Genomic DNA, 13,940 nt, shown 5'->3' with positions numbered 1-13,940 from the left:
CATATACATCCAATTCACAAGAAGAAGCATTAGTTTCAGATTAGAGTACATTATGAAATGGAATTAATAGGAGAAAAGTAAAAAGTTACTTCAAATTATTATGGATCAAGATACCAACTCTAGCTAACATTTATTCTTTTGTCAGTCATATTTCATGATAAGCTAATTACATTTTTCTCATGTGTTTTGCACTTCTTGGTCAATTTCTGATCACAAGTCAGTACATGTATAGAAAGAAAGTATTAAAAAACTTTTCTAGGGAAAATAAATCCATAGCTATATTCTGATGTCACCTATCATTGCCTTATTAAATATCTGACATCTTATATTTCATACACTTTTTTTCCCTTGCTAGGCAGACCTGTATGTTCCTTATCATTGAACTCAATCTTCATGTTCTACGTCCTTTAGTTTATACCTTTTCCTTGTTGTACTATAACACCTAACTTGAGATTTGGCATAGCCATAGCTTTGTAATTAACAAGCAATTATGCCTCAAGTTGTAAATTCATATGGGCACAAACTGTAACTTAAAAAATGAGATGATCATCTCTGAAAATATAAAATAATCATTATTTTAAAAAACATAAACGATTTTAGATGACAGTCTCTGAAATAGAAATGAGACATAAAAAAGTGTCCAAATGGTTAAAAAACCTAAATGAGTAGAATTTAAAAGTTCATTCTATAAAATGTTGGGAACCAATATCTATTCAAAATACATTATTCCTACTGAGACAGAAAATATTTCACTAAACTCTTTTATAAGAGAACTCAACATTCATAAAGTTGATCTCTTTATCTTTCTGCCAAAATACTTCTTTCTTCCTAAGTTCCATCTTATTGTTGAGGGCACTACAATAGCCTTTCAGTCTTTCAGATTCAGAACCTAGCATGAGAAGGACTTGCCAGGTCACCTGATAGATAAATGCTATAATTTTACTTTGAATTGACATTTTCATGCAATTTCTATTGTTTTTTTTTTGCCTTGTAGCTTTAAGAATGCACTGTGTCAACTGATGCAGCTTGATCTTCAAAGTATTTTTAAATTCTGGACCATCTACTGTTAGGAATGATCTTAGCATTCTCTCTTCTGAAACTGGCACCACCCTTGTTGTACAAGTACTCATCACCTCCCATTTGGTCTGTGGTCATTGACCTGTGATTCATCTTACTATTTCAAGTTTCTCTCTCCACATTCCAGTCCATGGTCCACTCAGCTGTCTAATATATTTTCCTTAACATCAGCCCATGTCATTCCCCAATTCAGTATATTTTGGTGATTTTCTACAGTTTCTACAGTCATATATAAGCTGCTTTTCAACACTGAAGACCCATCATAACCTGCCCCACTCAAATTTGTTACCCTTACTCCCTCTCCAAAGTGCTATGGTAACCCAAGTCCCCTTCCTGTTCCTTACACAAACCAATCCATCTTCTAAGTCCAAGAATTTTCCTTCCTTTTTCTTTATTTTAAAAAATGATTTTATTAATATTTTGTGTTTCTTAATACATCCAAACATTTGATATATCTCTCCTTCCCTGAGAAAGCCATATCACGTCAAAATAGCATGTTTTTTAGATAAGGAAGAAATAGCCAGCACATATGACCAACATATTGAAAAAAGTCTAAAAACATTTGCACTGTGTAGCACCTGTGGACCTCATTTAGAATGCCACTGTTCATTCTCTCCCTGCCCTATGATTTTGGCTGTTCAAAAGTGTTTGTTTCCAAATAATGAATCAGGAAGATTTGAGTTTATATTCTGCTAGTAATTTACTTATAAATTTTAATATCTCTTTATCTCCATTGTCCTCAGTTTCCTCATCTGTAAAACCGTTATAATAATAGCTATACTACCTATTACACATGGTTCATATGAGACCTAAAAGAGAAAATACAGGCAATGTGCTTTGCAAACTTTGCATATTATATATATATATATATATATATATATATATATATATATATATATATATATATATATATATATATATATATATATATATATATATACACACATATATTTGTAAATTATTATTGTTATTCTTGTTGCTGTTGTTGTCACTGCTGTTGCATAAATAATCATGATTATTTTTCTTTAAATTTATTTATTTAAATTTTAATATTCATTTTCACAAAATTTTGGGTTACAAATTTTCTCCCCTTTTATCCCCTTCCACCCCAAACACCAAGCATTCTAATTGCCCCTATGACCAATCTGCTCTCTCTTCTATCATCCCTCTCTGCCCTTGTCTCCATCTTCTCTTTTGTCCTGTAGGGCCAGATAGCTTTCTATACCCTTTTACCTGTATTTCTTATTTCCTAGTGGCAAGAACATTACTCGACACTTGATCCTAACACTTTGAGTTCCAACTTCTTTACCTCCCTCCCTCTCCACCCCTTCCCTTTGGAAGGCAAGCAATTCAATATAGGCCAAATCTGTGTAGTTTTGCAAATGACTTCCATAATAGTTGTGTTGTATGGGACTAATTATATTTCCGTCCATCCTATCCTGTCCCCCATTACTTCTATTCTCTTTTGATCCTATCCCTCCCCATGAGTGTCGACCTCGAATTGCACTCTCCTCCCCATGCTCTCCGTTCTATCATTCCCCCAACCCTGCTTGTCCCCTTATCCCCCACTTTCCGGTATTGTGAGATAGGTTTTCCTACCAAAATGAGTGTGCATTTTATTCTTTCCTTTAGTGAAATGTGATGAGAGTAGACTTCATGTTTTTCTCTCGCCTCCCCTCTTTATCCCTCCACTAAAAAGTCTTTTGCTTGCCTCTTTTATGAGAGATAATTTGCCCCATTCAATTTCTCCCTTTCTCCTCCCAATATATTTCTCTCTCACTGCTTGATTTCGTTTTTTTAAAGATATGAGCCCATCCTCTTCAATTTACTCTGTGCACTCTGTCTCTATGTATGTGTGCGTGTGTGCATGTGTGTGTGTGTGTGTAATCCCACCCAGTACCCAGATACTGAAATGTTTCAAGAGTTACAAATATTGTCTTTCCATGTAGAAATGTAAAGAGTTCAGCTTTAGTAAGTCCCTTATGACTTCTCTTTGCTGTTCACCTTTTCATGGTTCTCTTCATTCTTGTTTTTGAAAGTCAAATTTTCTTTTCAGCTCTGGTCTTTTCATCAAGAATACTTGAAAATCTTCTATTTCATTGAAAGACCAATTTTTCCCCTGAAGTATTATACTCAGTTTTGCTGGGTAGGTGATTCTTGGTTTTAGTCCTAGTTCCTTTGACTTCTGGAATATCCTGTTCCATGCCCCTCGATCCCTTAATGTAGAGGCTGCTAGATCTTGTGTTATCCTGATTGTATTTCCACAATACTTGAATTGTTTCTTTCTAGCTGCTTGCAATATTTTCTCCTTGACCTGGGAACTCTGGAATTTGGCCACAATATTCCTAGGAGTTTCTCTTTTTGGATCTCTTTCAGGCGGTGTTCTGTGGATTGCTTGAATATTTATTTTGCCCTCTGGTTCTAGAATCTCAGGGCAGTTTTCCTTGATAATTTCATGAAAGATGATGTCTAGGCTCTTCTTCTGATCATGGCTTTCAGATAGTCCCATAATTTTTAAATTGTCTCTCCTAGATCTATTTTCCAGGTCTGTTGTTTTTCCAGTAAGATATTTCACATTATCTTCCATTTTTCTGTTATTCTCTCTTTGTTCTGTGATTTCTTGGTTTTGCATAAAGTCATCAGCCTCCATCTGTGCCATTCTAATTTTGAAAGAACTATTTTCTTCAGTGAGCTTTTGAATCTCCTTTTCCATTTGGCTAATTCTGCTTTTGAAAGCATTCTTCTCCTCATTGGCTTTTTGCACCTCTTTTGCCAATTGAGTTAGGCTAGTTTTCAAGGTGTTAATTTCTTCAACATTTTTTTGGGTCTCCTTTAGCAGGGAGCTGATCTGCTATTCATGCTTTGACTTCATGTCTCTCATTTCTCTTCCCAGCTTTTCCTCTACCTCTCTAACTTGATTTTCAAAATTCTTTTTGAGCTCTTCCATGGCCTGAGCCCATCGAGTGTGCTGGTATACGGAAGCCTTGATTTCTGTGTCTTTGCCTGATGGTAAGCATTGTTCTTCCTCATCAGAAAGGAAGGGAGGAAATGCCTGTTCACCAAGAAAGTAACCTTCTATAGTCTTATTTCTTTTCCCTTTTCTGGGCATTTTCCCAGCCAGTGACTTGACCTCTGAATATTCTCCTCACACCCACTTCGCCTCTGGATCCTCCCAGTCAGTGCTTGGGGTCTGAGATTCAAATGCTGCTTCCAGCCTTAGAGCTTTTGGGGGGGCAGGCCTGCTATTCATTGTGAGAATAAGTTCAGGTGGTCAGGTTGGGGCAGGGCCACCTATCAGGCTCAGTTCCCTCAGGGGGTTTATGCACAGACCTTCCACAATGGATCCAGGCTCCTGCCCCCTTGGGGAGCCCTGGTCTGCAGCCGCCTCTCAGCTTCTACTTCCCGGGGGAGGGGCCTGAGTTATGGGGGCACCCCACTCCCCTCTCAACCCGCCAAAGAGACTCTCTCACCAACCCCCGTCACCTGTGGTTGGAGGGACTTGTGCGGCTGCTGGAGATCCCGTCCCTGAAGCCTGCTCAGATCTGTATCTCTCGGTGCCGAGGCCACGGCAGGTCTGGGCTGGGCTCCGCGTCTGCAGCGCGACGGACCTTTTGCAAGAGGTTTGCAGGTCCCTCTGTGGGTGGAGGGACCTGCGTGGCCGCTGGAAATCCCATCCCTGAAGCCTGCTCGGATCTTTCCTCTCGGTGCCGTGGCCACGGCAGGGCTGCACTCAGCTCCCAGTCCTGGCACCCAGTCCACTGCGCGAAGGATCCCCCGCGAGAGGTTTGCAGGTCTCTCTGGAACAGAAATCTCCCTCACTCCAATGTTCCATGGCCTCTGGGTGCAGAATTCGCCATGAGTTAGTTCCCTGTAGCCATTCTATGGGTTGTGGGTTCGGAGCTATGTGTATGTGCGTCTTTCTACTCTACCATCTTGGCTCCGCCCCCTGATTATTTTTCTTACTATGAACTTTACCATTGTCCTCTTAGTTTATTTTTGCTATATTCTTCCTTTATCTCTTCAATTTGTATAAGTCATATAATGAGGATCCCAATTTCAGAAATATTAGTTCTTGGTAGAGGACATTGGTCATGGTGGAAATATGATATATTGCTTAAAAATTGTGCTGGATCTGTTTTGTTAGAGTATTAAGGCAATGTCTTTCTTGAGAGAATCCTCAAGCATGCATGTCTCAATTAATAGGAATGAACCTAGGAAGGGAGAAAAAGATAGACAAATAGCTGGAAAAATGCTTTACAGAGAAGAATGATTAATGTTTTCATGCAAATATAGTAAAGATAGAGAGCCTGAGGAGTCTGTGCTTAGCCGTGTGCTACTCAACATTTTAATGAATGACTTTTATGAAATCATAGATATTACGTCTGTCAAATTTGTGAATGACACAATCCTGCAATGGTTGTCAAATAACTAGGTGACAAAGTAAGAAATTCACAATATTTTAAAAGGCTAGGTAGAATATTGGATGGAATCTAACAAGAAGGCATTTAATAAAACCTTACATCTGAGTTAAAAAATCATAATGTGTAATCATCTTATTATTACACTACATTATGTGGAAGTTTGCTTAATTTCATAAACTAAAAATGAACCTTACATGCCATTTATACAAAGAAAAATGGGACAGAACTGTGGGACTTTCTTTTTTTTAAAATTTATTTATTTATTTTTTTAATTTAACTTTTAACATTCATTTTAACAAAATTTTGGATTCCAAGTTTACTCCCCTTTTGTCCCCTCCCCCACCCCAAAACACAGAGCATTCTAATTGCCCCTATCACCAATCTGCTCTCTCTTCTATCATCCCTCTCTGTCCTTGTCTCCAGCTTATCTTTTGCCCTGTAGGGCCAGATAACTTTCTATACCCCTTTACCTGTATTTCTTATCTCCTAGTGGCAAGAACAGCACTTGCCAGTTGTTGCTAAAACTTTGAGTTCCAACTTCTTTACCTCCCTCCCTCCCCACCCCCTCCCTTTTGAAAGCAGGCAATTCAATATAGGCCAAATCTGTGTAGTTTTACAAATGACTTCCATAAGAGTCGTGTTGTATAACACTAACTATATTTCCTTCCATCCTATCCTGTCCCCCATTACTTCTATTCTCTCTTTTGATCCTCTCCCTCCCCATGAGTGTTGACCTCAAATTGCTCCGTTCTTCCCATTCCTTCCCTTCCATCATCCCCCCCACCCTGCTTATCCCCTTATCCCCCACTTTCCTGTATTGTAAGCTAGGTTTTCATACCAAAATGAGTGTGCATTTTATTCCTTCCTTTAGTGGAATGTGATGAGAGTAAACTTCATGTTTTTCTCTCACCTCCCCTCTTTATCCCTCTACTAATAAGTCTTTTGCTTGCCTCTTTTATGAGAGATAATTTGCCTCATTCCATTTCTCTCTTTCTCCTCCCAAAATATTTCTCTCTCACTGCTTGATTTCATTTTTTTAAGATATGATCCCATCCTCTTCACTTCACTCTGTGCACTCAGTCTCTATGTGTGTGTGTGCTTGTGTGTGCATGTGTGTGTGTGTAATCCCACCCAGTACCCAGATGATGAAAAGTTTCAAGAGTTACAAATATTGTCTTTCCATGTAGGAATGTAAACAATTCAACTTTAGTAAGTCCCTTATGACTTCTCTTTGCTGTTCACCTTTTCATGGTTCTCTTCATTCTTGTGTTTGAAAGTCAAATTTTCTTTTCAGCTCTGGTCTTTTCATCAAGAATGCTTGAAATTCCTCTATTTCATTGAAAGACCAATTTTTCCCCTGAAGTATTATACTCAGTTTTGCTGGGTAGGTGATTTTTGGTTTTAGTCCTAGTTCCTTTGACTTCTGGATATCCTATTCCATGCCCTTTGATCCCTTAATGTAGAAGCTCCTAGATCTTGTGTTATCCTAATTGCAATTCCACAATACTTGAAGTGTTTCTTTCTAGCTGCTTGCAATATTTTCTCCTTGACCTGGGAACTCTGGAATTTGGCCACAATGTTCCTAGTAGTGTCTCTTTTTGGATCTCTTTCAGGCAGTGATCTGTGGATTCTTTCAATATTTATTTTGCCCACTGGTTCTAGAATCTCATGGCAGTCTTCCTTGATGATTTCATGAAGGATGATGTCTAGGCTCTTTTTTTGATCATGGCTTTCAGGTAGTCCCATAATTTTTAAATTGTCTCTCCTGGATCTCTTTTCCAGGTCAGTTGTTTTTCCGATAAGATATTTCACATTATCTTCCATTTTTTCATCTTTTGGTTTTGTTTTGTGATTTCTTGGTTTCTCATAAAGTCATTGGCCTCCATCTGTTCCATTCTAATTTTGAAAGAACTATTTTCTTCAGTGAGCTTTTGAACCTCCTTTTCCATTTGGCTAATTCTGCTTTTGAAAGCATTCTTTTCCTCATTGGCTTTTTGAACGTCTTTTGCTAATTGAGTTAGCCTATTTTTCAAGGTGTTAATTTCTTCAGCATTTTTTTGGGTCTCCTTTAGCAGGGTGCTGACTTGCTGCTCACGCTTTGACTTCATGTCTCTCATTTCTCTTCCCAGCTTTTCCTCCACCTCTCTAACTTGATTTTCAAAATCCTTTTTGAGCTCTTCCATGGCCTGAGCCCATCGAGTGTGCTGGTATACAGAAGCCTTGACTTCTGTGTCTTTCCCTGATGGTAAGCATCATTCTTCCTCATCAGAAAGGAAGAGAGCAAATGCCTGTTCACCAAGAAAGCAACCTTCTATAGTCTTATTTCTTTTCCCTTTTCTGGGCATTATCCCAGCCAGTGACTTGACTTCTGAGAGGCCTCTCCACACCCACTTCGCCTCTGGATCCTCCCAGGCAGTGCTTGGCGTCTGAGATTCAAATACTGCTTCCCAGCCTCAGGGCTTTTAGAGGGGACAGGGCTGCTATTCAGTGTGAGATCAAGTTCAGGTGCTCAGGTGGGGGCAGGGCTGCATCTGGGGCTCAGTTCCCTCAGGGGTTTACTCAGAGACCTTCAACAATGGATCAGGACTCCTGCCTGCTTGGGGAGCCCTGGTCTGCTCCTGCCTCTGCTTTTGCCTCCCGATGGGGCCTGAGTTATGGGGGCACCCCACTCCCCTCTTGACCCGCCAAAGAGACCCTCTCACCGACCCCCATCACCTGTGGGTGGAGGGACCTGCACGGCCTCTGGAGATCCCATCCCTGAAGCCTGCTTGGGTCTGCTCTTCTCGCTGCTGCGGCCAATGCAGGGCTCAGCTCGGCTCCACGTCTGCAGTGCGAAGGACCTTTTGCAAGAGGTTTGCAGGGCTCTCTGGAACAGAAATCTCCTCTGTTCCACTGTTCTTTGGCCTCTGCTGCTCCAGAATTCGCCAGGAGTTCTTTTTTTAGAGATGTTCTTTGGACTGTGGGTTTGTAGCTACGTGTATGTGCGTCTTTCTACTCTGCCATCTTGGCTCCACCCCCCGGGACTTTCTTTTAAAAAAAAAAGTTTTAGTGGATTACATGCTAAATGATAGTGGCAGCTAGATAGTGCACTAGGTCTAGAATCAGGATGACCTGACTTGAAATCCTACCTCAGACACTAGTTGCTTGACGCTGGACACGTCACTTAACCCTGTTGGCCTCAATTTCCTTATCTATAAAATGAATTTTACAAGGATATGAGAAACAACTCTAGTATCTTTGCCAAGAAAACCCAAATACGTATACAAAGAGTCAGGCATGACTGAAACAACTGAACAACAACCACAATATGCTAAATATGAGTCAATAGTAGTGGGGCGTATTAAAAAAACAGTAGAAAAACATGGAATAAAAATATAGTACAATGAATTTAGAGATTCTTAAATGTTGGGGACTGAGGAAAAATTCATTCTCAGACAATCCAAGATTTTGAAAGCTAGAAGCAATCTAATTAGCTATAAAATCCAATCCAAATATACAAATGATATTCAACTGTTTTATAAGCAAGAAGAAGTTGCCTAGACTTTTCTTGAAAATCTCCAAGGAGAAAGAATGTGCCACCACTCTTGGTAACCAATCCCACTTCTCGATAGATCTAATCTCTTTTCAATTATCAATCTTAAGTCTCCCCCTCTGAATGAACCTAGAGGTTCTTTCCTCTAGGACTATGCAAAATAAATATTTTTCTCCCCGTAATATCCTTGAAGTACTTGAAGATAGCTATTATTCTCTTCTTAGTCTCCTCTTCTCCAGTCTTAGTTGAAGTCCATTCAACTAATCCACACATATCTTTAACTCAAAGTTCTTCCACATCTTTTTTGCCCCTTATTGAGACTCTCCAGCTTAGCTTAGAGACCATAACTTAACGCAATATTTTAAATAAGGTTTGATGAGAACTGAAGGCAGTGGGACTACAATCTTCCTATTCCTATAAACTGTCACTGACTTAATAAAAACCAGAATTAAAACAGAAGAAAAAATACCTCTCATATAATACTTTAGATTCATTTTCATCTTGCATTCAAGAAAGAAACCTTTAAAGTAAGTGCTTGTACCCAAGCCAGACTATATTTATTCTGAATAAATTTAATCTGACTAATTTTTAACCTGATACTCTAGACCAGCATTGGGGAACCTGCATACTTAAGACCATATGTGGCATTCTAGATCCTTAAGTGCAGCCTTTTGATTGAATCAAAATTTTACAGAATCTTTGGAATCAAATCTTTGTTCTGCAAAATTTGGATTCAGCCCAAAGTCTGCACTTAAGGATCTAGAAGTCCACAGGTGCTCTCAAGGATGCAGGTTCACCATCCCTCCTCCAGAATATCAAGAACCTTTTAAATCCTCACTCTGTTACCTAGTATATTCAATTGCCCCCTGTGATAAATGCACATTTGATGAGTTTGTCTTCCATGTCTTTATCTAAGCCATTGATACAAATGTTAAGACACCAGAGAGCTAAGCACAAGTACCAGAGGTCATGTATTCTGTCACATTGACGTTTAATAGATATTTGTTCAGAGTTTAATCTTACAAAAAACACTGAATCTAAATAATTATATTATCATCTAATCAGTATCTCTCTTGTCCATATGAACAGTATATGGTGCTATCAAAAGCTAAACTAGATAGATAAACTATATAGGCCAACTTCACACAATCTTTTCTTTAAGAAAACAAGCTCTTCATAAGCACCAATTCCCTTAGTCATTTCTTGCCAACAATCTCTTTAATGAAAAATGCAGAATTTTTCCAGAACTCTGTCAAGTTCTTAACCTTTAGTTGGTAGATTCTCTTCTTATGCTTTAAAAAAGAATGAGTATAACATTTTACTTCTCCAATTTGATAATATCTTTCTTCCCCTCTACCCCATCATCTTTCAGTTGTCGCTTACAGCTGTTGAATCATTATATCTGCCAATTTTTTGAGAACTCAAAGATAGTGTCTCAGGTTGAGGTTATTTAAATTCACCAAAGATAACTAGGTGCTCCTTTAGTATTTCCTTACTTACCTTAATTATCAACTCCTTGGATAGTTATTTGTTGTTCTGCAATTTCAAATAAAATATTCATCCTTCATGACAGAGACTGGATAAGACTTGAACCAGTTGACATTCTCTGTTTTTCCACACACTACAAACAAAAATTGTATTCCTTCTTTATCTTTTTTGACATCCAATTTCATCCAATGCACCTAGAAACAAAAGGCAATCAAATGTCAGTGATATACACAGCTCAAAGGTGTCTCCTTAAATTAGGACCTCTGCTTCCTTTTGTTTGTTATATAAACTTTGGACATTTATATATGAATACTTGAGGCCATGCCTCTTATTACATATTATTAATTTGTATTTTTATCTCCTGCAAACATCTAGGCATCTCACCTGGTACTCTTCCTACTTTGTTGATCATCATTTCAATATTTTACTTGAGGTTGGTCGTATACTTAGATAATCTCCCCTTTGCATAAACATTTTTGATTTTCAAGATACTTTACAAATACATCCTCACCAGCATTAATATGTTCCATGTCTGTCCAGGAATCTAGCGTCCTTATATTTTAACGTATGATATAGACATTCATTTACACTCCCAGACATCATGTTCTCTGCCAGTTCTTCACTTCCAAAACTATTATTATTATTATTATTATTATTATTATTATTATTATTATTCTGTGCCTCTTGTCTTCAACATGTAGCAGTGGAAAAAAAGACACATGCCATATGGTGTTTAGGTTTCCTGCTTAAGTGAAGTGATCTCACTACATATTAAATATTTTGTTTATGCTTTTTCATCACCTTTTAGGGAAAACATTGATAAACTGGAGTGTCCAAAGGATATGGAATATAGAGCACTACATTAAGTGGTTCCTTAAAAATAAAAGATCACAAGCAAATAATTTTTACAATATACTAGTTGTGAACACTTGGACTTCAAAATCATTAATTTACATTTCAGTTTCTTCTTTGCATTTCTGGATTTAAGTGATTTTTTTCTCATTTGCTCTCCCCAAAATATATTCTTTTACAGAGTTATGATCATGAAATGATGGCCATCAGTCACATTGTCCTTAGGTACACACACACACACACACACACACACACACACACACACACACACACGTGCGCGCACGCGCGCGCACACACACACTTAAAATTGACATGTAGCTGATGCAGTGGATAGAGCTCATTACCTGGATGTAAGAAAACCTGAGTTCAAATCCAGTCTCAAACCCTTACTCTATATTCACTAGGAACAAATTAACTTTTTGTCTACCTTTGTTTCCTTATTTCCTTATTTGTATCTTTAAGGGATATTGGGAGGACAAAATGAGATAGTGTTTGTAAAGCACTTTGTAAATCTTAAAGCATTATATACACAGTGGCTATTATTATTGTTATTATTGTTACACTTATAAAAAACCAAAGTAAATCTGAGAATCAGTGGAAAATAAACCAAATTAGGACTCATAGTGATAGAAATCCAACAATACCTCCAATGGAGAATAGCTAGAGTTCTTTATGTAGGTGATACTATCATTTAAAATGGTATTAGACTATTTGTTCCCTGATGACTTGCTTTTTGGTCCAGCCTTTGTAACCCTAGAAGAGCCAAAACATTGAACTGTTGTGTATTTTTAAGCTATAACTTTGTGAAGCAATATGGTACAATGAATAATGTTATCAGTTTGTTGCTAGCAAGCCAGGAGTTAAATGATTCATTGAATAATTTGTAACCACAGTAAGTCACATAAATTCACTGAACCTTGGTTTCCTCATTTGTAAAACAGAGATAATGATATCTCTGACCTCAGAGGGTTAATGCAAAAATCATATATGGTAACATATGTAAAGTATTTTCCACTAGTTGTGAATTTTTATTTTGTTTGCTTTGTATCCTCTGCAGTTGTGGTAGGTTTTGTTCACAGAACATTTACCCTGAAAAGAGAATGCCATGCTTTGTCAAATTGCATTATTACACAATGAGAATTCCACCTTTTGTGGAGCACTCAAAAATCCTTTTCATAGAGAACTTCTTTTTATTTTAAAAATATGCATAATTTTACTTTTTTCACACATGAGACCACCTCTAAAAAATAACCCCCTCAAAGCATCCATTATGACTGTAAATGTGGAAAATCCTTATAAGAAGTGACATGGTATAGTGACAGCAGCACTGACCTGGGAGTTTGGAGAAGTGGGTCCTTGGTCCTGTTCCAATATTATCTTACAATATGACATTCCGGTAGTTGCTTCATCTCCTGAATATTTAGGTGTTTTGTTTTCTTTACTTTTCCCTCTAAAATGATCAGTTTTATTAATTTTTAATCCCTACAGTTCTTATAGTTTTGAGAGACTAGGTTAATGAAAATAAAAATTGTGGGAAATGAATAAAAAAACAACAATAGTATCTAACACATGTGTGTATGTATTTTTGCATTGTATATACATTTATGTATATATGCACAAATGTATATATTTATATGTAAGCATGTTATATACATATGCATACGTACATATGTATATATTCCTTTAAATTTAATTTATACTACTACTACTAATAATAGTAGCAATAATAAAAGCAATCGTAAACTATGTCATTACTCTTTCCTATTCATTGGCAATTTTAGTTTTTCTCCTCCTTTGAAAACCCAACCATATATGTGGCAGAAATTATTGAGATACATACAGTTTACTCTGCTTTCTTCACTGCAGTAAGCCATGTCCTAATAACTGCAATTCTAACTTTACCTTCTGCCAACTATTCTAGCAGTGCACAGAGTCGCGTTCCTGACCATTGCTCTCCTTGAATTCAGTGATGGCTGTAGCTTCTGCCCTCCTTTCAGTGCCATTTGCACGAACTCATTCATTAATCAGACCCAATTAGGGAGAGCATTTCATAATAGTTTCCTTATATAGGTGCCAAAAGAGACCTGCCAAGAGAGAAGTTGAAGACAGTACTAACACACAGAATGTCAATTTTTAGCTAAAACTTGGTTGGTTTTTTTTGTTGTTGTTGTTTGTTATTTTGCATGCAAATGATGTCATCGTGATTTCAAGGCAAAAAAAAAATAAAATCAAAAAAGCTACTTTTATTCTACAACATGTACTACTAAGCTAAGAACTAGGGAGCAATTTGTTGGTCTGGAAAGTGGGTTGGATTTGAATTTGGAAGTTCTGATTTTGTGTTTTGGTTGTATACCATTTAAATACTCTGTGAGTGCCTGAGTGGATTCTTTAATATTTCTTTCTCTTATTTGTAATGTAGTTATAACAACCAATGAGGCATAGTAGAACTGCAGTATTATCACTGTTGCCCATAATCTCCTTCACATTACACTGAACATCCAAAAAAATCTTAAGAATATTTTCATTGGATGTCACCATGCCAGGTTATCAGAATCCCCAACTATGTGGAA

General features: G+C 37.5%; 1 pseudogene; it reads right to left on the bottom strand.

The window, feature by feature from the left end:
* LOC140512281 (heterogeneous nuclear ribonucleoprotein A3-like) overlaps positions 1-13,373 on the bottom strand; it is a 35,696-nt pseudogene extending 22,323 nt beyond the window's left edge.
* Positions 13,374-13,940: the final 567 nt, after the last annotated feature.

The sequence above is a fragment of the Notamacropus eugenii genome, chromosome 6, assembly GCF_028372415.1.
Source record: "Notamacropus eugenii isolate mMacEug1 chromosome 6, mMacEug1.pri_v2, whole genome shotgun sequence".
Lineage (NCBI taxonomy): Eukaryota > Metazoa > Chordata > Mammalia > Diprotodontia > Macropodidae > Notamacropus > Notamacropus eugenii.
This window is presented reverse-complemented; position numbering and strand designations above follow the sequence as displayed.